At 40.1% G+C, this 23,007-nt stretch overlaps 1 protein-coding gene across 4 annotated transcripts in view; it reads left to right on the forward strand.

Moving 5' to 3' along the window:
• cacna1ha (calcium channel, voltage-dependent, T type, alpha 1H subunit a) overlaps positions 1–23,007 on the forward strand; it is a 124,831-nt gene that overhangs the window by 3,869 nt on the left and 97,955 nt on the right. For 2 of the 4 annotated variants that reach the window (XM_061845759.1, XM_061845763.1), the window contains exons 3-4: positions 3,887–3,967; positions 5,277–5,399. The gene's annotated coding sequence lies outside the window, so the exon portion shown is untranslated. The remainder of the gene's footprint in view (positions 1–3,886; positions 3,968–5,276; positions 5,400–23,007) is intronic. The other 2 variants (XM_061845760.1, XM_061845761.1) reach the window with 1 other exon arrangement.

Consider the following 23,007-nt stretch of genomic DNA (forward strand, 5'->3'; position numbering starts at 1 on the left):
GACATGATGATTAGGAGAAAGGTGTATATTCTGTGCATCCAAGAGAGCAGGTGGAAAGGTAGTAAGGCTAGAAGTTTGAGAGCAGGGTTTAAAATATTCTACCACGGAGTAGATGGGAAGAGAAATGGAGTAGGGGTTATTTTAAAGCAAGAGCTGGCTAAGAATGTCTTGGAGGTGAAAAGAGTATCAGATCGAGTGATGAGACTAAAATTTGAAATTGAGGGTGTTATGTATAATGTGGTTAGCGGCTATGCCCCACAGGTAGGATGTGACCTAGAGTTGAAAGAGAAATTCTGGAAGGAACTTGATGAAGTAGTTCTGAGCATCCCAGACAGCGAGAGAGTTGTGATTGGTGCAGATTGTAATGGACATATTGGTAAAGGAAACAGGGGCGATGAAGAAGTGATGGGTAAGTACGGCATCCAGGAAAGGAACTTTGAGGGACAGATGGTGTTGGACTTTGCAAAAAGGATGGAGATGGCTGTAGTGAACACTTATTTCCAGAAGAGGGAGGAACATATAGTGACCTACAAGAGCGGCGGTAGAACCACGCAGGTAGATTGTATTTTGTGCAAACGATGTAATCTGAAGGAGGTTACTGACTGCAAAGTAGTGGTAGGGGAGAGTGTAGCTCGACAGCATAAGATGGTAGTGTGTAGGATGACTCTGGTGGTGGGTAGGAAGATTAAGAAGACAAAGGTAGAGCAGAGAACCATGTGGTGGAAGCTGAGAAAGGAAGAATGTTGTGCGGCCTTCCATAAAGGGGTGAGACAGGCTCTCGATGGACAACCGAAGCTCCCGAAAGACTGGACGACGACAGCCAAGGTGATCAGAGAGACAGGCAGGAGAGTACTTGGTGTGTCATCTGGTAGGAAAGGGGAGAAGGAGACTTGGTGGTGGAACCCCAAAATACAGGGAGTCATACAAGGAAAGAGACTAGCGAAGAAGAAGTGGGATACTGAGAGGACAAAGGAGAGGCAAAAGGAGTACATCGAGTTGCGACGTAGGGCAAAGGTAGAGGTGGCAAAGGCTAAACAAGAGGCATATGAAGACATGTACACCAGGTTGGACACGAAAGAAGGAGAAAAGGATCACTACAGGTTGGCCAGACAGAGGGATAGAGATGGGAAGGATGTGCAGCAGGTAAGGGTGATTAAGGATAGAGATGGAAATGTGTTGACTGGTGCCAGTAGTGTGCTAAATAGATGGAAAAAATACTTTGAGAAGTTGATGAATGAAGAAAATGAGAGAGAAGGAAGAGTTGAAGAGGCAAGTGTGAAGGACCAGGAAGTGGCAATGATTACTAAGGGCAAAGTCAGAAAGGCACTACAAAGGATGAAAAATGGAAAGGCAGTTGGTCCTGATATACCGGTAGAGGTATGGAAGCAATTTGGAGAGATGGCTGTGGAGTTTTTGACCAACTTATTCAACAGAATACTCGCGGGCGAAAAGATGACTGAAGAATGGAGGAAAAGTGTTCTAGTTCCCATTTTTAAGAACAAAGGCGATGTTCAGAGCTGTGGGAACTATAGCGGAATAAAGTTGATGAGCCACACAATGAAGTTATGGGAAAGAGTAGTAGAGGCTAGACTCAGGACAGAGGTAAGTATCTGCGAGCAACAGTATGGTTTCATGCCTAGAAATAGTACCACAGATGCATTATTTGCCTTGAGGATGCTAGTGGAAAAGTACAGAGAAGGTCAGAAGGAGCTACATTGTGTCTTTGTGGATCTAGAGAAAGCCTATGACAGAGTACCAAGAGAGGAACTGTGGTACTGCATGCGTAAGTCTGGTGTGGCAGAGAAGTATGTTAAAATAGTACAGGACATGTATGATGGCAGCAGAACAATGGTGAGGTGTGCCTTAGGTATGACAGAGGAATTTAAGGTGCAGGTGGGACTGCATCAAGGATCAGCTCTGAGCCCCTTCCTGTTTGCAGTGGTAATGGATAGGCTGACAGATGAAGTTAGACTGGAATCCCCTTGGACCATGATGCTCCCAGATGATATTTTGATATGCAGTGAAAGCAGGGAGCAGGCGGAGGAACAATTAGAAAGATGGAGGTATGCACTGGAAAGGAGAGGAATGAAGATTAGCCGAAGTAAAACAGAATATATGTGCGTGAATGAGAAAAGTGGACAGGGAAGAGTGAGGCTACAGGGAGAAGAGATGGTGAGGGTGGACGACTTCAAATACTTGGGGTCAACAATCCAGAGCAATGGTGAGTTTGGTAAGGAAGTGAAGAAACGGGTCCAAGCAGGTTGGAACAGCTGACGAAAGGTGTCTGGTGTGTTATGTGACAGAAGAGTCTCTGCTGGGATGAAGGGCAAAGTTTACAAAACAGTGGTGAGGCCGACCATGATGTACGGATTAGAGACGGTGGCACTGAAGAAACAACAGGAAGCAGAATTGGAGGTGGCAGAAATGAAAATGTTGAGGTTCTCGCTCGGAGTGACCAGGTTGGATAGGATTAGAAATGAGCTCATTAGAGGGACAGCCAAAGCTGGATGTTTTGGAGACAAGATTCGAGAGAGCAGACTTCGATGGTTTGGACATGTTCAGAGGCGAGAGAGTGAGTACATTGGTAGAAGGATGCTGAGGATGGAGCTCCCAGGCAAAAGGGCGAGAGGAAGACCAAAGAGAAGGTTTATGGATGTGGTGAGGGAAGACATGAGGGCAGTTGGGGTTAGAGAGGAAGATGCAGGAGATAGGCTAAGATGACATGCTGTGGCGACCCCTAACGGGACAAGCCGAAAGGAAAAGAAGAAGAAGATCAGTGGATGGAGGAGTGCTAGACTTTGATGTGTACCAAGGTTCAAGTGCAAGGCTTGTAAGGATTGGGTTTAGGAACAGTGGCCATCAAGCGTCTCCAGAACCCGGACCTTCAGCACTAAATTGTATTATGATCACTTTTTCACCACCATGGATCACATGCTGAAAAATGAGCGGCATCTTTCTTGTACCCCTCAGTGATTTTGAAATAAACAGTTTTATACTTTTCTGACCTTATATTTCGCCACTTAAATTATTTACATGTGTTTACATGTGCTTTTTCAAATCAATTACAAGTCAAGCAATTACAGTGATTAGTTATAGTGATACTAAATCTTTGACAGGCTACTTTCCTCCCCCCATCAACTGATCAATTGTCCTTCCCATTTCATCCTTCTTTTTGACCTGTCATTTTCCTCCCCCTGTTCCCCTCATCTTCCAGCTAATCCTTCCCTTTCTCCCATCTGCACCATTTTTGGTTACATTTTTGTCACCCTCCCCCCCGCACTGATGAGGTAGCACTTCTCCTTGTGTGTCCCCATCCTCTTTCATTCCATCATGTCCTCCTCCACCACCACCATCAATGTGTCATGCCCCGCCCCCCCCCAGCAACCTTTCTTGCCATCATTCCAACCCCACCTTCCCTCTCAAAATGTTTTGTTCATGACAAGTCATTGCTTTTCACCTCTTCCTCTTCTCTCATGTCATAATACTTCACCTTATTGACATTCACCTGTCATGGTCGTGTGTACATTTTTTAATCCCTCTCTTGTTCCTGCTCCATTTTTACCCTGCTAAATGCCTGATTTGGAGGGAAGTATTTTGCTGTTTTGCAGACCAGTCAAAAAGGATCACATGGTTCTTACTACATCTACACTTTGTCCCTGAAATACATCATTTCAGATCTTTTGTATTTTAAAAGCTCACAATTCTCACTTCATGTTGCTGTGGTTAGGCTATGAACAATTTTTAGCACTATACATGTGAAAATGCCTGAAAGAGATTGTAAAGGCCTCAGCTCTGCCCTTCAGACGTCCGTGCACAAATGAAAGTGAGTCTGCATGTTCCTCATATATTCCTCATGGTAATTTTTTTTTTTTTTTTTATGTCCCAGGGCACACATTGATTTAATGCCTGCAAGCCACTTAAAGCTGCTTGGAGAAATGATCATGCTTGAGTGCCCTTCATGGACCAGGTTAGTGGGAATAATCTACAACTGGATAAAATATAAGATGGAGAAAGATTTGCAATGAAAAAAAAAAGCACCATGAAGAAGGAAGTGCCTTTACCTAAGCTACACGGCACACCTAAACAATCTTAATTGTGTAGTACTAACCTTTCACAATACAGTGAATATCACAATATTGGGTAATTATATGCAGATGCACATGCAGAGCAAAAATCTGTACCCAGTGCTCATGTCTTGAGAAGGTAAGTGAATATAGGCACTTCATTCACGAAACATACCCAGATGACTAACAGCATCATGGGATAGTGCAATAACTTTGCCCTGCGCACTTTCAGTGAAGAGGCAATGAGTAAAAATCACCAGGGACCATTTGGAATCCTCAGTGCGTAACCTTGCTATTCCCCAGACTTTCCCCTCGCTTGACACGTTTGTAAAGCCTGGCCAACCCAAGAGGAACATCAGGTGTAGAGAGCAATACAGACACGATTTCAAATCTGCTTCTTAACTGTGCTGCCGGCTTTCCGTCAGACCTGAGGAATGGCGAAGAAAATAGGCAAGCATATTTACTCCTAGACAGAGACACGCACTCCACTTTATAAGATACGGTAACAGATTTATTGTATTTCATCACTGGAAAAAAAAGTCAGTTTAAAAACAACAACAAAAAAAATTTCAGTTTTTTTTTTTTTTTTGGGACTGGATGTCTCAACACAGACTATAAATGACAGATGAATTTTTTTGTGATCTCCCATGGACAGAATGTCCTTTAAAAGAATGTAGTATTAAAACTGCTTTTGTTGTCTTAAGTGTATCAAACAATGGGATGACACTTTGTGGGATATATCGTGCATTGTGATCACTTATAACACAGCATTTCTACTCGGAAATATTGTTTCTATATCACAGTGGTCAAGTTGCACACCACCACTCTGAATTTTTTCATGCAGCTCGGTATTGTAGCCAAAATAATCAGTTCGTATGAATAAATTCACATAATATATTCATGTAAACAAATGGTTTAACTGTCTGCACACTAATATCATAAATCTAAACTCAATTGTGTAGTTGCTTGCTCTATATGTTTGGTGGCGAATATGTACTGTTGACCAGTGTGTGTGAGATCCTTTTTTATGGTCAAGTTAAAAAAAAAAAAAAAATCTGTTACAATACTGTATGTCCTTTGGGAGAGACACCAGATATTTTTTCACCGAATCCCCTACTTTGTTCCTACATGTTGTGCCCCTCTCAGACTCAGTTTCTGAGTACTCTCGGTTCCCAGGAGCCCATCTGTCCAGAACATAATGTTTCATTTCAGGCTGTGGCGTTCTCTTCTGCTGCTCTGAATATTGCTTTGGATTTCTATGGGAGAACATGGACGACGCGAGTCAGCCAGCTTGTTCACATGAGACTTGCGTCTGAGATTCAATTTTAAACATACGTGAGTCAGCACTATATTATTTTGAATCAGCAGTAGGAGGAGTCTTGACAAAACACGTACCACAAACATGAAAACAATATACGACGGCAAGAAAATGCCAGATTATTGTTCTGAAGTCGTTAGGGTAGCTGGCACGGTGGAAGACCGGGGAGCACATATGCCTCACAATTCTGAGGACTCTGGTTCAAATTCAGCCTCGCCAGTGGGGCATTTGCATGTTCTCCCCGTGGCTGTGTCGTTTTTCTTCGGGCTTTCCAATTTCCTCCCACATCCCAAAAAATATAGGTGATGGTTTGATTGAAGACTAAATTGCCCGTATCGGAGGACGTGAGTATGGATGGTTGTTTGTTTATATGTTCCCTGTGATTGGCTGGTGACCAGTTCAGGAGGTACTCCGCCTCTTCCCCAAAGATGGCTCGGATAGGCCCCAGTACGCCCTAGTGAGGATAAGCAGCCTGGAAAATAGATGGATAGATCAATGAAATTGTTCGGGTTTTAGAATAGTCTTCAAGGATCTAGACAAGTTTGATTGTGTTTTTTCCTTAGAAGGAACTACAGTATATGTACTGACAAATTCTTGTTTAGTTTGTTCCATCATCTAATCAGAATTGTTTTAAGTGAATATTTATTGCTATAGCATGATTAGAATTATTAATACAAAAAAATACAGTATAGTCTCTCTTTTCCAAGTATGCAAGTTTGTGTATTGTAAAGTTTCTTGCAAAAGGTGTGGACGCAGGTGTAGGGAGGCAAAGTGTGAGTTTACAAGTGTTGCAAAAATATTTATTTACAACCCCCCCATAACAAACCAGTATCCTGGAAAAATCAAGAATAAAAATAACGGAGATATTAATAAACAATATTCACCACATGACAGCAGCATCATTGAACAGACCGGGAGTGAAAGAAATCAGAGAAGCAATGTAAATACAAGCTAAGTGACGAGACAACGAGGCACACATGGACAAGATAAGTGGCTGGAGGGAGCTGATTGGTAGATACAAGGAACTGGGCTAACGAGAATAGCTGGAAATGAAAACCTCGGGGGCAAAATAAGACATGAACATGGGTCACAAGAAAGGACGTCATGAAACAAAACTGAATATAAGCAAGACCTCGAAAACCCAGATCGTGCCAGAGATGGCATGTTAGAGAGCTGCGCTTTCCTGAACGTTAGCACACATCTTTTTAACCTCAGTTGTCCTTCAGCCGAGAGAAGATGATTGAGATATGGGGAACCTTGCAGGGTGGAAAAAGGGTGGATGCCATTGCTTTAAAATGCATCTGGTGGAAAGTGTCATAAAGGAGGAGGAACTCAAAGCCGAGATTATGCGGAAGGGCTTGGAGGAGATCTAATTTATATATTCCTACATAGAGTGTGTCTTAAAGTCAGCCTGTAATATTAAATTCACCAATGATGGACGAATATGATAATGATGTTGGTTCATTGAAAAAAATGAGAAGAAAAATTAGAATGTGATTTTCATAACAATAGTAAAATGGGTATAGGGGCCAATCTATTCCTTATCCCTTCCCCTGTGTTTGCTCTTGGTTGTGGCTGTGCACAAGAACGAGGGGGTATCCCATTTCTTCAGGTCAATGGGACCCCACCTTCCCTGACAGGCGAAGAGCTTGCTTACAAGACGGCGCAACGGACCTCAAAGCACATAAATGTAAGTGATGCATAATTATTGCTATTCATACTCACGACAGGCAGGTTTTAATCAACATAAATACAGTATGAGCCATGTTCTGAGTTGTTACAGAGCTCACTATAATGAGCTCTCGTATCAGTAGTTTACCATCAGACAGTGAAAAATTCACTTCAGTACAATGTCATGCATTTTATGAATGATTAGAAAGAATTATTAGACAGCTAAGTCACATTTAGTAATAATGTCGCTTCTGGGTATACTGTGACTTTTTCTTTCCATGCAGTTAAGACGTACCCTCATCGCTCACGTGATGCAGTATTTCATCAGCGTGATTTCCCATGAATATCCTCTCTTTGACCTTGAGCTTACTAAACACACAAGATCGACGTCATAAATAACCAGACGCCTTTCCCTTCACAGGGCCGCGACATGGCAACCGTCTCTTCAACACTCCACAACGACAAGCTCAGTGCGAAAATGACGACCGACACAAAATGTAGTTCTCATGTTCCTTTTAGAGGATTAGGAACAAAAACAACATGAGACTGAACCAAAAAATTAAATAGTTTTTAAAGATTTCCGTTCAAATTTTGATTCTGTACTTAAAAGTATTTATGCTCTTAATGTATTATTTATGGCGGCACAGTGAATCAGCTGGAAAGCATTGGCCTCTCAGTTCTGAGGTCCCGGGTTCAATCCCGGACCCACCCGTGTGGAGTTTGCATGTTCTCCTCATGCCTGCATGGGTTTCCTCCGGGCACTCCGGTTTCCTCCCACATCCCAAAAACATCCAACAGTAATTGGAAACTCTAAATTGCCCCTATTTGCGATTGTGAGTGCGGCTGTTTATCTTGATGTGCCCTGCGATTGGCTGGCAACCAGTTCAGGGTCTACCCTGCCTCCTTCCTGTTGACAGCTCCGGTACTCCCTGTGACCCTTGTGAGGATAAGCAGCTAAGAAAACGGATGATTGGATGGATGGATGGATATTTCTGTTCACGTTTGGTACATGTCATAGATTACATTTTTCAGATAAATTCTGCAGTACATAAGTGTAGATAATTGCACTACTAACATACCATAATATGGAAATTTTCAATGTTAAGTGTGTTCTGTAAATACAATAAATGTCATTGACAATAACATGTTTGTTTTACTCTTCAAATGGTGAGATGCCTAATTGATATTCCTTGTTTCTGTGACCGTCACAATAAAGTTCTTTTTGATTTTATTCTATTTAAAATATTTTCTTTTTTGTGTGTATTTCTTTACAAATGTTTATGTTTTGTGATGGCTGCTGGGGTTATTTATTGTCGGACGTTAGGCTATAAAGAGAGTTTCTCAAAATGTGTTCACACAGAGGAAGCTGAAGAATACCATCAGCCATGTGTTTTCAACTGTTTGGTGAAATCTGTTCTATTTGGTAGACAGTGTTGTCATGCTCTGAGTATTTCTGAAACAACCACTGCATGGCCATACATGACAACGTGGGGGAGGAAAAGAATACGTCCATAAATATTCTGTAGTTTACAGTATGGAACTATGGATTGATAAAACAGCATCAACATCAACAAGAGCCTTATTGTCTTCAAATATCAATATCTTCCTCAAGAATACATTTGCGTACATTTGGCTTCACTGAAGAATCTTTTAAAAACTATTTTTCATTGTTTCACACACAGTTGAAAGCATTGTCAAATCAACCAGTTATCACACATCTTAAAAAAAAAAAAAAAAAACTGAAAACAACAACTGTATCGCAAACAATAACTGAAATGTTTACAATTGACATTATTCTGTCATATAAACCGCCAGCCCAAACACCACAATTTCTATCCAATTTTAGTTAATGGCTGCCCTCGCAAACAATTATCGAGACAGTAATCATCCATCTTTCCAAGCTGCTCCCATTAGTGTAACTTTTTGATGGTTGTTCTTCCTCATAATTCTTCTTGGAACTCACACTTCCCAGCTCCAGAGGCTGATGCCTTATCCATTAGGCTACTGGAACACCACAAATGTATACTCTGTGTGTGTGTGTGTGTGTGTGTGTGTGTGTGTGTGTGTTGTGTGTGTGTGTGTGTGTACAACCCCTCCCCACACACACACTACTACAGCAGCTCTTTATTTTCTTTAGTCCGTGGTTTCAAGCCGTTGAAAGTCAACCCTGTTACGACTACTGATGATTTCAATCTTCTGTATGTATGCATGAATGTGCGCATTTGTGTCTGATTCTACAGAGCATGCCCAGTAAAACATTGTCTAAGAGACAATAAATGCCTCCAATAAAACTTTAATTAAGGGATGAAATGACTCGGGTAAACACAGCCGCAGCGACTCTGAATAATTGTCCGCTCGTGGCTGCAAAAAGCAAAACAAAGCAGGCCAGGTAAAATGTCATCGATTTACGGCTGGCGTCTAAACAAGAAGATGCAATTTGTTACTGAGGCCCATTAGCAATGCACTATGCATATCTGCGTGTACTTCTAAGAAAGGAGGTAAAAGAAATGGGCGTGGGGATGAGGAAAAGGGCATGATCATTAATATGGCTCCACTACCATTAGCCTGAGTGCTTTCGTGACAATATAATGGCCGTCGCCCAGACGACAGGGTCACCGTTTATGAACATGCCAACCACTGATGTCAGTGTAGAAAAGTAGGTCCCGAAGTCCCACTTAGCAAAAGCTGAGGCTCTTCCAAGAATGCAGACAGACTCATTCGGGTTGGGCGGGGCAACTCTTGGGGATTTGAGAGGTTTTCTGAACCACCAATCAATAATGTAAGAAAGAATGATAAAAAAAAAATTGGAGTGGGTGAGTGAGGAAGCGTCTGAAAATGAGAGGAGGGAGGGAGAGCGCTCCCTTGTGATGAGTTCTTTCCTGTAACAATGTAGTTATTTGACCGATTTTCATCTCCTTGATGTTATTAACTGTTCCATTAGCGCACAACTGACTGAGAAGTGCCTGAGATTTTTTTTTTTTTGGGCAACTTTACATTTACTGTAACTTGACTCAAATGGCTTGTGGGGTAATGCAAAGTGGAAAAGAGAGTGATGCATTATCAATGGTTGTTTTGTGGAAATGGGGAGGGAACATGATGTTGTCCTCCGCCTAGAAGTGGACAATCTGACTGATTAATACAAATGGGGAAAATTATTGGCAATTAGCATCTTTAGGTATCAAGTTTCCCTTGTTGGTTTTAAAAAATGAAGTTGGAAACTTGAACAATAAACTACACTAAATTGAACTTTATTGCTTTGTTGAAACATGGTTGTTTTATTTTTTAAATTTCTTGATTAATAAATTTTGGCTCTGTGATAGATTTTTGTCTTCATTTCTGGTTCTAGATTCATGCTCAACCAGATTCTAAAAAGGTAAAAGCTGCGTCTGTAGAATGCTATTGACGTTAGCTTCCATAACTTTTACCCTTGTCTCGGCATCATACATATTTATGAGGCCTGGTATTTTGTTTGCACATTGTCATCATAATCTGTGTGTATGCAATAGTCACATTGCACGGTCTGCTGCGATGTTGGTGTACTGTACTTTACAGTGAATCATTGAAATACTAAAACTGACTAGCAGAGTGACGTGTTTGTCAAAACACTGCATGAACACATTATAATATGGAATTTTGTTTTGTAATGTTGTTTATCATTATTTTAATATAGTCAGCAAAAGTTGTGAGTGATTCCTTCCTGTCATACTGTTGAATGTTTTTTGTTTGCCCAGTAAGGGCAAACGTTCTGTTTTTGTTATCATTCCTCATTTACAAAAACGCCATTCAAACAACAAATTTTCCCTTATGTTTTTGAGATAAGAGAGTGAAAGCTGCAGCTGCCGACAGAATGTGTAGCAACAATGGGGAAATGAAATGCCAGTATTTTACAACTAATACACCATCATCAACACATTAAAAAAAAAAAAGAACTTATTCATTCTTGACCCAGAGAAAATGAAGTAAAATAGTTCATTTTGGTAATGATGAACTGGACTTTTCACTGGTTTATGGAGAAAATCAACTTCCCATCACTGATCTTGTATTATTTCATATTGCAATATATCTCAGGTCTAAGATAAATCTTATTTTTTTTTCCAATATCGTGCAATTCTAATAACCCTAAGCAACCCTACATAGGTAATTGCAATGATCAAACTCCTGGAGAAACTACAAGTTTGTGTATGTTTTAGTTTGTATTGTGTAAAAGTAAAAAATCTAAAGTCATGCATAAGTATTCATGCATGGTTTGGTTAGAGAGCAACAGGGATGGTCTCAGCGGCAATAAAGTCTTTATTTGAAAAACGTAGGCACTGCAACAGACTTGAGATTGCTGCTTTGAAGACCAACGACAGAGGTAGGGGGAATGTGCATGTGTGCGTGTGTGTGTGTGGATGAGAAGTATTGTGGGTGGTTGTACAGGAAGGTTAAAACTCCAAGAGTGCAAGTGGAGGCCCAAGATGAAGGCAGAAGAAGAACTGGGTAATGAGGCAAAAGGCAAAGAGACACAATTAATCAAAAACAATGGAAGAGGTGAAGGCCCCTAAGATAATACTAATAACAATAATAACAGTTAGCAGACATCCACTTTATAGGTCAGGGAAGCAAGACACCACCATCAGAATTAAGACTACATGGGAACTTGGCACCGAGCACTTTGAAAACCAGCAAAGCGATTAAATGGAAATTATGACTCCCTTATCTGCTATTTCTTTCATCGACAGAGTGTCATTGTCTGCAAATACTCCCTTAACACTCTTTTTGCATGTCTTCGGGAGAATGAGAGGCAGCATTAAAAAAAAAATCATGTATTCTGAATCTGTGCCATAGCTCTGTAAGAGGTGGGGAGAAAAACTTTTTTTAGACAGTACAGTCATTGTCAGGCATTTTATTTGTCATATTGGAAATCAAGTGAAATCTGAAGGAAAGTTGCATGTCACGAAACTTGCACAGTTTGAAATTCAACTACAATTATGAGGAAAAATATCCATCTAAATTCTCACAAAACTGTTGACAAACATGAGCAAATCCCTTGAAGCTCATAAATATAACAAGCATTAAGGATTAATTTTGGAGGCATTTTGTTTTTTCTTTGGCATTTTGTCACTTTTTGACTTCTAAAAGTAAGACCAAGAAAAATATTCAAACTAGTGATGGAGCAAGCGAATGCCTGAGGATTTGGTTATTATGACGTTAAAATTGCTTTATTTCCTGTGACATTTACAAATGTTAAAAAGTTAAATGGTCACCTTACGCCAGCAACTCAAATCACCTTTGCATTCGGCCAAGGGTACGGGACCCCAGTGGTCTCTTAATTGTACCCCCCCCCCACCCAAACTTTTACATTCCTTTGTAGGATCTAACGAGATCTAGCATAATCATCGTAGTATTGCTGGAAAGATGCACTTACAGTAACTTCGCACGGCTCAGTGTCGTCAGTCTTTTAGTCCATTCATTTGGTGTGCTGGGCTTGTGTGCATGAGGTTGGCGCCTACTGCATGCCAAGTGTGCCCTAATTGAAAAATGTTTTCCTTCGTGCTGTGTTTTGATTTCCATGCCAGCTACACACACACACAGCCTGTAGAAGCACCAAAGTCATTCAATATCGAGAAAATATATTGTTTGTTATAACGTGAGTGTGTTAAGAATGTGTCAGTTTTGTTTATTTGTAGATTTGTTATCCGAGTGGGCCACGTCCACATGGCTTATGCGTGATTAGCAGCGGCTGACGCTGCATTTTATTTTATTTTTTTTTTTAGAATCAGAAAGGCACATGCAAACCCGCCTGCAAAATGTTGTCAGTGAAGCGCAGTCAAAATTAGATAATTTGTGAAAATTCCAACAAGCGAGCAGTGACCATGTTTTACCCCAGGTATCAGTACCAATTTAAAATAATGTATATTTGTTCATCAATTTGTGCCAGTGAGGCATAGCGACAGACAGAACACCAACACTATTTTCTTCTTATATTACAGTCGGCGAGATCTACTTGTGTCTTCATCCCCACGGTAACGAGCGTATTCGGGTGCATTTGAGTTGACCAGATAAAGCCCACTGATCATAAAAAACGGGATGCGGTAGTATCGGTATACAAGATTTCACCGCAGTAGTCTGACATAGTCCGTGAAAAAGCAAAATTGATCCACATATTACGTGTTGTCTCTCAGCCGTCTTCTTTCTCCCCATAAAGCCAAGTTTTTTTTTTTTTTTTTTTTTAATAACTTTGTTGGCAGTCATATATCCAGTCCAGGGTGTACCTCACCTCTCACCCCAAGTCAATTGAGACTGGCCCCAGCACACCCGAGATATGAAGCCACATAAAAAATGGATGGATGTTTATTTCCAGTACAAAAAACTCCCAAATCTCCTAATGGCTATTATGCCCCTGGTTGTGTAGTCATTATTGTCAAATGATGGTATAAATAATAAAATAGTGGATGAATCAGGCTGGGATAGATCATTAAATAATGTTCAGCAATGACAGTGATAGTAATTTAGTTGTGCCCGTAATTGACACACAGAAGATGAGTGTGGAGTTACTGCACAAAGGTGCTTTGATGCTCCTCTTACTGACAACGAGATACAAGTAGATAATGCAGTAGATTAGATTTTTCCTCTAAGAACAAAGCTTTTCCATCTTTTGTCCTGGTGGGTCATGTGAACGATGACTTTGCTGAATTGAAGGTTTGCGTTTTTGCTCCTTCTATTCATCTCCAGGTCCTGTTCTCGCAGGGACTGTCTGTCTCTGTGCTGTGGATAGAAATATAACCATCCACTCCTTGCAAAATGTGCGTGGTTATGCTGGCAAACAGCGCAGTCTGGTTGCATAGCAACAAAATCACCCCCTCTCTCCCTTCCGTCCTCTTGACTTCCTCTCTTGTGTGATCATTGAAAATACAGTGTTGCTCGCGGACCACCTTAACACTTCCACACGCTCGCCCCTCAGTGCCACCACCTTGCTTGAATGACATCACAACTTGAATCTAGTGTGTGTTTGTGTGTGTCCATGTCCATCGTTCCGTGTGTGTGTACTGCGTACTCCTATGGATTCCTATGAGGGAGGCACATTGAAGAGAGACAGGAAGGGTTTTTTTTTTCCATCAATGGGGCACAAAATAAGACTGCAAATCAGTATTACTGTATGGCAAAATATAGATTTAATTTTCTTTCTTAACGTCAGTAATAGCTTTCAATTCTGCTTTGATACTTTTTGCATTTTTTCCTCTTTTTCTCGCACATTCTTTGCCCCCAACAAATTTGAAAATCTTTACAATCGAACAGTGTGCTCATTCTCCCCTGTGGCCTAGTTAAAGGAATGCGCAGAAATCCTTTATTCACCAAGCAAGGAAAGTCGGTCGCTGGAAAATTAACAATAATAACAGATGCTGCAGAACTCAGTTTACATCTGCCTAATGTGATATGACATGCTCCTGTCATGTTACATTGGTGCCGCCATCAGCGGGTAGGATGTTATCTAATGGGTATGCTGTATATGAGTAACACGTGCACAATTATCATTCCCTTTGAACAATAATCAACAAGTGGTGGAATCTGGGAGGGGGGCAGGGGAATGTTTTCTCTTATTAGGTTGATGCGCTCACCTACTGTTGTGCGCATCTGGTTTGTCGTCTTTAATATGCTGCGGATGGACAGTAATTCCGGGAGTGGACAGGGACAAGATGTGCACATTTTTATGAGAAGACTGCATTTGAATAAACACGATTAGAATCATATTGCAGTGCAGCATAGTGTTTATTTTGATATTTTTCACATATCAAAACAGCCATAGTATAGTGGAACCTCACAGTTTGAATATTATTAGTTCTCGTGAAGTGTTCGAAGTGCAATTTGTTCAATCTCAAACTTTTTTTTTATTCCAATGATCGGCTCCCAACCTCAAAATAGTGACTACCTAGTTGAATTCCTATTTATGTAAAAAGATGTATACTCTGTATTTAAACAATAAAAAAATGCATAAACTTCAAGCAGCATGAATGTGTATCGTTTACCTTTTTCGTTTCGGTGTGATAGAATCGAAGGGACTTAAGAGTGAAGGAGAAAGAGTACTTTCATGATAGCTGATGGTCACCCTGCGTCCCTCACCACTGTCATAACTCCGTACCCCCTACTTCCCTTTTTTAAAACCACTGAGCTCCAGCATCCCCGCGACTAGTGAGGATGAGCGGTACAGAAATTAGATGAATGATCTGTCCAATTCCTCCGAAACTTTATGGTGATGAGGCTCTCACAAAGTTGGAAGCGGAAATAGCCCAAAAGGGGTTTGGGGTGGTGGCTGAGATGGGTATCGCAATACTTTCACTGTCAGCCCACTCATTCATAACTCCTGCATAAATGAACTATGGTACTGTGTACAGTATAAACATTCAGTCACAACAGATTACATTCAATTTATTTGTCAAGCAGAACTGGTGGTGTGCCGTCATTTGCAAGTCTAATCATCGATGCAACATACATTTTTTTTTTTTTTTTTTTTAGGTAAAGCAGGCAGCCCGTTTGCTCCCATCGGATGCTTCACATCTTGTTCTTGCAGTGTGACTCATACAACCCGTGCAGGGTTTCATTCTTGGCACTAACATTACTCTTCACACCTCAAAACCTGTTGGGATGCGTTGAGATGAAGTGATGTCAAGGAAAGTGACAAGGAAATAAGAATGGTGTAAAAGGATGAGATAGAGGGGGTCACCTGGCCAGCAGGATGAGCTTTTTCTCATGTTCCTCCAGGACAATTTGCGTACGACAGAACTTTTTTTCTTTTCGTCTCGCACTTTCGGTGCTATGCTGTAAGTCCCCAGGGGGATGAATTGTGCTAACTTATTTGCATTCTTCTGTTGTGTGATGATACCAGTTAGGTATTGAAACTACAAGACTACACGTGTTGTCATGCAAATGCAATATCATGTTATGTCAGATGGAAAGTACTGCATTTTATTTTGAAGTAAATAACCTTTTTTTGTACATGAATTACCTTTTAATTAACGAAAGTTTTTTTTTAAATGCATGCTGTAACTGAATTCACATCCGTCCATCCATTTTCTTTTGCCGCTTATCCTCACGAGGATGACGGGAAGTGCTGGAGCCTATCCCAGCTGTCAACGGGCAAGGGGGTACACCCTAAACTGGTTGCCTGCCAATCGCAGGGCTCATTGAAACAGACAACAGTCACCCTCACATTCACACCAATGGGCAATTTAGAGTGTCCAATTAATGCATGTTTTTGGGATGAGGGAGAAAACCGGAGTGCTCGGAGAAAACCCACCCACGCAGGCAGAACATGCGAACTTCACACAGGCGGGGCCGGGATCGTACCCGGGTCCTCAGAACTGTGAGGCCAATGCTTACCAGCTGATCCACCGTGCCTGAATTCACATTACAGAACTAAATTGCAGCAGTATTTTCGTGTCACGACACAGATTTTTGTGGCTTGTGTTGCAACAGAACTTTAGTGGGTCTCTGCGTGGGCATGCGCAGTAATGATGAGTACAGTTCCATTAGTTCAGGTTTGTAATCCACTTTTCTTGTGATTAAATTGTCACATTCTATACAAACTGCCTCCTGTTGTCACGCGCCCAGCCTTACTGAAGTCAATTTGGAAAAAAAGAAATATCTCTGAATTGATTGTAGATTTGAGTGTACAGTATAGCCTTGAGTGTCTGGCCCACTGCACCAAAAGGCAGAAATATTTTGCTTAAGCTGCCAGAAATGTAAACTGTGATGACAAGATTGAACAGAAACACCAACCAGACGAAAAAAGGAGCCCCAATGGTGCACTTTCGATCATTTAGGGTTCTAATACCTTACTGAGTAGTTGGCTGCCATTTGTGTGTACAGTATGTGTGTGCGTGTGTGTGTGGGTGTGTGGAAAGTGCCTCTATCCATATTCATTAGAGGGTGCTTAATTCCAGACTCTGTGATGGAACATCATGAATTAAATATAAAGGCAATGTGCAGCTCATTCAAAACATGTAACATTAGTTGGTGTTTTAGCCCAGATATTCTGAATTAGCAAATTCAATTATTTGATTTTCAGTGGCCGATGAAATAAGTAGTAAAAATTTACACGGGCACAATAAGACAGAGGGAATATTTTAGTTGTCATTACTACAAGGATAAAAATATCCAGACCTAACGTTTCAAATTTCATGATAAGGCAGTTTGGCTTTTTTTCATGTACTCGTTTGAATAATTTTATCAAGTAAATTAACCACAAAATGATTTTTTGCAATATATTTTGCCTGCAATTACACTCCTCCCTCGTTTAATGGAGGTGCAATCTAAAAACAAAAATAAATCCATCCATCTATCCATTTTCTGTCCCGCTTCTCCTCACTCGGGTGCTGGAGCCTATTCCAGCTATCGTTGGGTTAGAGGCGGGGTCCACCAAGGCAATCGCTGGCCACATAGAAACAAACAACGTTTCACATTGTCATTCACACCTACAGGCAATTTAGTCTTCAATCATCCGATCACACAGTTTTTGGGATTTGGGAGGAAACAGGAGTGGCCAGACAAAAAGTCACGTCGGCACGGGGAGAACATGAAAACCCCACACAGTTTAGGCCCGGATTTGAGCCCCGATCCTCAGAACAGTGAGGCAGATGTGCTAACCAATTGTCTTTCGTTCCACCCATAAAAAATTAATATACTTCAAACTTGTAACTGCAAAATTATAATTTGATTTCCTCGGCACAATTTATTTTATCAAGTCTCCATGTTGTCAATAAGCAAATGCAATTATGCTTAATGGACGGAAGCGACAAAAGATTTTGTCTGTCATTGTAAATATGATTACAACTGTCTAAATTTTTACATGATTCTCAATAACCAGCCCCCTTTCTACATCCTGCAATTAAAATTGTATTTTGTGTGTGCGTGTGTTTGTGCGCGCGCATGTGTGCACGTGCATGCGTCCGTGCACGATTGTCATAACCCAAAGATTGTTAAACATTGCAGTGAATCTTCAGAGCTTTACAAAGTGATTGGGGCGCACATGAGAGACTGTGAGAGATAGAAAGATAGAGAGAGAGAGAGAGAGAGAGAGAGAGAGAGAGAGAGAGAGAGAGAGACATAGAGAGATAACTATAAAGCTAAGATAACTCCAACTATAAATGTAGTAGAATAAATGTTCTCGCTCCCTCACCCCTAATCTCCCACTTACTAATTGAGTAATATAATCAAATATGTACCTTTTTATATCAATCCACGCACAACACATTTTTAATTAGCATATTGATGGTGAATGTCAAAACATGAACTACTTGATTCTCTGTGAAAATGATAAAGTTTAACGTTGGTATACCTGCAATTGGCTGGCCAGCAGTTCAGGGTGTAGCCCCGTCTCTTGCCCTTTGATGGCTGGGATTGGCAATCCTGCGACACTTGTGAGGATAAGCGTCTTGGAAAATGAATAAATGCAAAAATAATCCTCATCTTGATATGTATTTCTCATTTTTGAGTGTAAAATGAACTTTTTTTTTAAACATACAACTATTGGGGTAGAATTACAAGTTTATCCTCATGTAATTACCCCACATTTACCTACTAGTCCTTCATAACCACGAATGATACGACGGTTAACAAGTCAATTTGAATGAATACAAATATAGCAACATCAAACAGCCGATGTGATGCACTGAAGTGTTTGAGTTTGTCAGCTGACTAATGACACTTACGTAAGGAAAGGCCAGGTTACATAACGCGTCACAGACAGCAGGAAGAACAAAGAACAGATTTCCTGGTCTCATGACAGTGATGTATGGAGATGTTTTGTCATAAAGTTGTCCATATTGACTTCCATTGGCCGGGTGACAAATCAATGGCTTTAATTCTTAGTTTTAGAGACTACGCGTGCCGATGTGTTAACTAATCCTAGAAAAATTTTTGGGGGACTGAACAAAATTATCTAATACTATTCTGGCTTGTCAAGTTCAGGTCTTTAGTTCGATATTGTGCAACTCGGGCGGTTCTTGAAGCAACTTGCCAAACCATAATAGAGAACTATTGATTAATGTTGTTGTTTTGTTTGTTGTCAGCATTCCGAAATTTGCACAATACATATTTTCACTGAACTTAGTCTGGTTTATGTGTGAATGTCAAAATTTGGTGTCCAGATTTGCCAGGTAAATGTAGTCCTGTACACGCTTTGTGTAAAAATGTTGTTTTACCTTGCTACACATTGTTACCACCTTAGAGGAGCATAAACAATATTGTTTTTGGAAATATTGGTTGGTCATAAAGTGCAATTAAAAGTGTAACATAAAGCAATTGTTGTGAAAAGAGAGCTGTTCCTTTGTAGTGTTTTTCCATTTCATTTTTGTAAATGCTCCTGAAAATGTGATTTATTTTTTTTTGACACACATTGTATTTCTTAACTAGAAAAAGAAACCCATTGTTTTTTAAGTAATAAAAATGATTGCCACAGTTTAAGATTATGATTTGATTTGAATTCCACATGATACAACAAATACCATAAGTGATTATTTTTGGAAGACTTTAATTAGAACAATCCTTGAAAGATATTTATATATATATAGATAGATATATATATAGATATATATAATAGATATAAAATTTGTCTTCTCCTGCACAGAAGAGGTGTCAAATAATTATCAACATAAAGCAGCCCCTCCCCCAAGCTGGAGCTAGATCACTCATAGCATCAATAATTCATCCAGAGACCTGACCTTTACCTGTGACCTGAGTGTGCATACGAGTATGCAGACTTCTAAAAAGTAGTAGTACTGCCGCTAATGTTATTTCTCTGAATTTTGCAAACTGTAATTCATATTTTTGGAAAAAAGAACATCAGAATGTCCTTTTACATCCAGCTGGAATTATGGCCAATTGTAGCGTTTTGATTTTGTGATCAAAATAGTTTTCTGCATCTATGTATACTACAGTAGCTCAAATAATTTTTTATATTCCATTACGTGCGCACAAATGCACGGTCACACAATTCAATTAGCGAGATCGAAGAGAGTGTGGTGTCAAGGCAAGGCAAATACATTCCGAGAGATTTTATCATCATCCTATGCAGAGGACACTTTTCACACACAATATTTCATCATGCAATCTGTAGGGGGATAAATACAAACACACACACACACACAGAGCGTTAATTGCAGTTCATTTATTATTGACACCTGTCTGATGGCATCTTCACAGGCATGTAGTGTAAATAGAAGCTGGAGGTTCAATGACAGGTCGCCCTGAAACCCGACATCTCCCATCCGTGACTTTTGGGTGAAGGCTTTGTGTTGTTGTTGTTGTTGTGTTGTGTGTGTTCATTTGTGTTCATATCCACATGTAATGGAGAGGAATGCACACTAAAGAAGAAGTTATTTATCCATCGCTATGTATGTAAGTAAAAGAATCTGACAGTTAGAGTGAAAGAGCTGCCTCTACTATGAATAACCCAAACTCCAATAATAATTCCTGCACCAGCATTCTTTTAATCCCCCAAATCCTAAATCACAATGCACAACTTTTAAGATGCAAATCTACTTCTTGACTTGTCATCAAACAAATTCATTGAAAAGTCAGAGATGGCTGTAAATACTTATTGCTTATTATTATTATTATTATTACCAGCAGAATAGATTTTTTTTAAACTTGTGACTGTTAATTGTAATCAAGTTATGTACAAAAAATGGTCCATAATGCATATAATCATCAAGACAACAGCCAAAATGTCTGTCACCATGTATAAAGTATATTTTCGGAAGACAAATGAAAATCTCTTCCTTGAGATATTTGGAATTGTCTGCCACTAATCAATGCATGACTTTTTTTTTTTCCCAGAAAGTACCCTTGTCTCTAATCTTGTCATGGTCTCAAGTATGGCTCATAACTGATTTTGACTTTGCACCTGTGCCATTTCACCACTTTTATGAAGCCCCATCCATAGCATTGGTTAACCATAAAGTCTTCAGCTGTCAAATGTCACTTTGCCGCTTACATTTACAACCTAACTGGAATTTTTGTCAAGGGAGGACACAGTCTGACAGTTTTTGTAAACCTTAAGCTTTCCTCTTATCCTCTGACTCACCCTCCTTTGCTTTCCACAACTTTCGGGAAGTCACACTTTTGTCTTGACACACTTTCTGACAGCTTGCACACGCCTCAATCACTCTCATGTCCCCATCTTTTCATTCCCTTTGGCTTTGCTGCGGCCTTTCACATCATCTGGAAAGTCATCAAGTGATGATCCAGTATAACATACCCAGTCACCCATTTCAAACATTATTATGATTATTTTATCTGCATCTAGTTCAAAGCAATTAAGTGCTTTACTGAGCGGGAAAAACTCTCCATTTGATTCAATAGGTTATGGTTTATAGATAGATAGATAGATAGATAGATAGATAGATAGATAGATAGATAGATAGATAGATAGATAGATGATAGATAGATAGATAGATAGATAGATAGATAGATAGATAGATAGATAGATAATTTTTCAACAAACAAGAAGAGTCCATTTGGCTCCAGTCAGCAACATTTGTGGATGATATGAGATCCAAGAGCTTCACACTGTGCTGCTTTCAACTCTGATTTACTTTACCTGACATATGTAATAAACCCTCTATATCGAGCTAGCTCATACACTGATAAAGGATCGCCAAACAGCAAATGTGATTGAAAATGGTTGTTTGTCTAAACATTAAACAACGTTATGAGCAGGCCATGCTCTCCACTGAATTTTCACGCCATCTGGATCAATGCTCTTTGGGAGAATTAGCAAATGATGCACCAATTGGATTACAAGGGGCTGCATCACCCGCAGCTGGGAGATTAGAGGAAATTAATGGTCAGGAAAATAATGGGATGTTGCACCAAATTTAACTCAGAGCAGGGAGTTTGATTTAATATTCTTACATTTACAACATGAATAAATCCATGCAAATTTCTGATATTTGAAGTTGGTTCCAATTTGTTTTTATTGCTAGTTGATTTTTTTTGTAAATATAATATGATTAACATTTTTGTCTTTTTTTTTAACACTCAATTTTCATGAAGCTCCAGCTTCTGGACCATGTGGTGATTTTGCATACTTCATGACATTTACTCAGCAGAATCACTTCGAACTGCAGAGTATTTATGTATAAGGCAGCTGCAGTTAAATACGTACACCAAAATTTAAATGGATATGGTGCATTTAAGGTGAAAAAGAACGTAGATGAATGGCTCACAAATTAATACAAAATTTCACAAATAGTAACATTTTGCTAGTCCTCTGCAAAACTGTGAACAGCATTGCTCGAAAGTCCTCATATTTTGCCAGACGAAGGTATCTCATTTTAAAATGGGGCTCAATTGGAGAATTGACGATGATTGTTTTGGCCACTGATTGCATAGATTGCTCTCCTTTAAAAGCCTCTAATCCTTTCTTTGTTGCGCCGCACCGGGTCTGCTGACTTGTGGCTTCTGACAGTTTGTTGTGGTTGCAAACTGATCCGCCAAAGATCTTACCTCATCCTCTTCTAATTGGGCTGAAACATCCTCCAAAATTCAATGATTCAAGGCAGCTGACGATCAGCTAAACATCTTTATTAAGTGCTCCTAAGTGCACTGGCAACCTCGCGTATGCTCCCAACCTCCTACCTTCCTCCTTGCCTCCTGTCTCGGGATGCCGTTTGATCTGTGATATGACAGCAGCTGCGCTGTGTAGCTCCTCACAAGCTCATAAATTAACTGACACTTGCGAGATGGCTCGACATACACACGCGCGCTCACTTAAATACACACTGACATCCGCTAAAGAGCACAAAGGAATGCACCGAATTGTCGGGTGGTCCTTTAGGCAGTTGAGTAAGTGAAGACAGTATAAATAAGCCTTTAAAAGCGCACGCCAAGTCAAGGACAATTTTCAGACACAGGCTGGCACCACTTTATAAAAACAATGTCATCTGTGAAATTTGTTACTTGGGTTATTTTACC

This window comes from Syngnathoides biaculeatus, chromosome 16, assembly GCF_019802595.1.
Source record: "Syngnathoides biaculeatus isolate LvHL_M chromosome 16, ASM1980259v1, whole genome shotgun sequence".
NCBI lineage: Eukaryota > Metazoa > Chordata > Actinopteri > Syngnathiformes > Syngnathidae > Syngnathoides > Syngnathoides biaculeatus.